We start from the raw sequence: 3500 nt of genomic DNA, 5'->3' as shown, positions 1-3500 counted from the left end.
CAATAATTCCTCTGCAGACAGCTGTTTAAATACTCTTTCCCTCCTTGTTACAATTACTTTTGATATTAAGTGCTTTATCTTTAAGAGGTTTCCAACTCAGAAACCATTACTGTAACACATTGTGACTTATGTTTACACTAACAGCTCTTTGTTGCTATGGGTACTATAGATTCTCCTGAGTTAGAAATCTTATATAACAAATGTAGTCTATTTAGGAGCTATTCTCTTGAGTCATACTACTATATCATGGGTAGAAACTTATTTGAATGCCAATATCTGAATTTTATTAGTGGTGGTTCTTGATTTTCATAGTGCTCAACTGATTTCCCCACCCCTGTCCCAGAGTAGAGGAGAGTTGGCTCCTAGGCTATATACAAACTGCTTATTTGTTTGAAATTTAAATTATTTTCCATGAGAAGGGGGCGTGATAGGAAATGATCAGACATCCACTTTTGACATGTACCAGGTATTACTAAAGCATTTGAGAAACACCATGGATTAAAACATAAACTGTCAGACCTACCATCAGGTTCAGATACCCTGATAATGGTCTCTCACAAAGTGTGTCTCTCTCTTAAAGGTGGTTCAGTATTTTTCATCTTGAGGACCACTCATGCTAACAGCTCTCATAAGAGCTCTTCTCTGCTCCTCAAATCAGCTTTTTTTTTTTTTAATGTCAGATATTTGTATAGAAAGGAAATAGAGCTGTAGATATACTTTGAAGCTAGCAAAATATTTTCTTTGGTACAACACTTCTCTTTTCCTCAGGTTATATGTTTATGATCAGTGTTCATGGAATGGTATTGCCATGGTGCAAATAATGACTTCTGTTGTGTCTGTTATACCCAGCAGGGGGCTGGGCTTTCATCTTAGGTGTGGCTACAGCATAGCATTGTGATACATGGAGCCCATTCAAGTACTGATCTGTATTTTAAAAGTACACATCTAAGTTTACTTGTTTATATAATGTAATACCCACAAATGTGCATCTCCCAATCAGTTGTATAGTATAATTGTAAATCAGAAATTCTGATAGCAAAAATATTTTAAAACATTCTTTTCAAAGGGGAAAGACAAAAAAATTGACACTGTGTCTAGTAATGTTCATGAAAGTACTCATAGTCACTCTTTTTGGAAACTAATAATAATGTTAGTCTCAAATAATTTTTTTTGCTCAAACCAATCATTGATCTGTAGTCAGACCAGCAGCTAATGAGTCTCTGGGACTAATATATAGCTCAGAAGTTGGTTCTGAACTAATACTCCAGGGTGATGTCAAGAGCAAAATGTGGTTCTATTTCTGGATATGTTGAGTAGCTTTTGTAGAACAATTTCATTAAAGCTAAAGCTGAATGTTTAGAAGGGGGGGAAAAATAAGAAAAAAAAGAAAAAAAAAAAGAAGAAATAAATAAATAAATAAAGCCAATAACAACAAACTCATAGACATAGACAACAATATGGTGGTTACTAGAGGGATAGAGTGGTGGGGCGGTAAAAGAGGGTAAAGGGGGAACAATTGGTGATAAGAGACTTGACTTTGGGTGGTGGATACACAATACAATATACAGATGATGTGTTAGAGAATTGTAAACTTGAAACCTATATAATTTTATTAACCAATGTCAATAAATTCAATAATTTGTTGTTGTTGTTGTTGTTTTAAGAGAGATTCCAACATGGCTGCTGACAGGACCGGAGTGAGGGAGAGAGTGTGAATGAGTGAGTGAGGGAGCAGACCTTGGTGGGGAGGGGAGAGCAGTCAATCATGCACGGGTTTATAAGGTTTTCCTTGGGAGGAGGCTGTGGGGAGCAGAGCTGCTAGGTGCCCAACCAGGCCACGCAGACGTACCGCAGCCCATGGCCCAACACACACAGCACCCTGCCCTGGACTCTGAACAACCACTGAGGACACAACCCAGACCCTGCGCACCCACCCGAGGACACCACAGCAGACACTGGGGGGACCCCATACGCCTGGTACGCACCCAGCCTGACCCCGCAAGCCCAATGGGAACCCAGCCCAATGGGGACCCAGCTTGGCACCTGTGCGACCACCACATGACCGCCACTGACCCGGTAGGACTCTTGCCCCTGCTGTACTCACCCACTGCCATGCTACTGTGCTGCCACTGCCGCCCTCAAGCCCAGCTGCTCAGCTCCACCCCCAGGGCTTGGTGGCAGGAACTGTGCTGAAGGCCAGGGGAGTGGATGTAGCCTCCCCTGCCCTGGACCTACTAGAACTGAGGACCTGAGGAGACTGAAGAGGCTGCAGATCTTGGGTGAGACGGGAGTGCCTGGGACTGAGAGGGGGCCCCAAGGCCACTGATTGTGGAGACTGCAGAGTGAGTGTAGCATAGGAAGCCTGGGGCTGAAGTCCTTAGATAGAGTAGCGCTAGCATCCCGCCATCATGCAGCCTGAACAGTGGGAAGGGCTCATAGTGGAGCTCAGGGACAGCCTACACTGGAGGGGTCTAAAGGACACATTCAACACTGAATCTGGAAGACCCTCTGTTTCTTGGAGGAACTCAGGAGCAGAAAGGGGTTGGACAGTAAGGCCAGGAAGGAGGATCAGCCCTGCCCACCTTCAACGAAGGGAGATGCCCTCTTTCCCACCAGCAAAACAGTTGCTTCTTACCTGACCTGCAGTGACCTGAGGAAGGGGAACAGCCGGGGCAGGACATCTGTGGCCCTGAAGGTGATAGAGAGGAGGTGCCAACAAACCAGGCAGAGCTGAGGCATTTGAAGGGCTCTGTCTCCCCTCCTACAAGATATTGGCACCAGCCCCAACATGAGTCTGATCAAACCAACCCCACCAAGACCAGGATACTGCTACAGAGCCCAGCTTAGAACAGGGACAATCAAGATGTGAGATTTGCCCGGCCAGCATGGCACAGTGGTTGAGCATTAACCTATGAACCAGGAAGGACACAGTTCGATTCCATGTCAGGGCACATGTCCGGGTTGTGGGATCGATCTCAGTGTGGAGCATGCAAGAGGCAGCTGATCAATGATGCTCATTATTGATGTTTCTATTTCTCCCTCTCCCTTCCTCTCTGAAATCAATAAAAATATATTTTAAAAAGACAAAAAAAAAAAAAAGACATCATAGTCGAGGCAGACCCAGCCTCTGGGCTAAGAAGTCCTCACCCTTTGGGCTTCAACTTATCGAACATCAATCAGATTGCCCAGGGACAGAAAGAGACAATGATTCACATTGGTCTGCATGAGAAAAGCTCCCAGGAGTCCCAGGACAGACATACCAAAGGAGCAGATTAAACAACATCAGAGCAAAATTCAGTGAGCTCCACAAGTTGTGGACCCAAAGGTATTTGAGTGAGTGTGTACAGGTTTTGTATTTGTATGTGTGTGGGTGGCTGTTTTTTTATTTGTTTTTTGTTGTTTGTTTTTTCCTCTTTTTTTCTTTCTTCTTTTTTTATTGTCTAAAGTTTTACATATATCTCCTTTTTTCCTGACTGACACCCTCCCCCCCCCACTCCGCC

The sequence above is a fragment of the Myotis brandtii genome, unplaced genomic scaffold (assembly GCF_000412655.1).
Source record: "Myotis brandtii unplaced genomic scaffold, ASM41265v1 scaffold780, whole genome shotgun sequence".
Classification (NCBI taxonomy): Eukaryota; Metazoa; Chordata; class Mammalia; order Chiroptera; family Vespertilionidae; genus Myotis; species Myotis brandtii.
Note: the sequence above shows the minus strand (reverse complement) of the source record.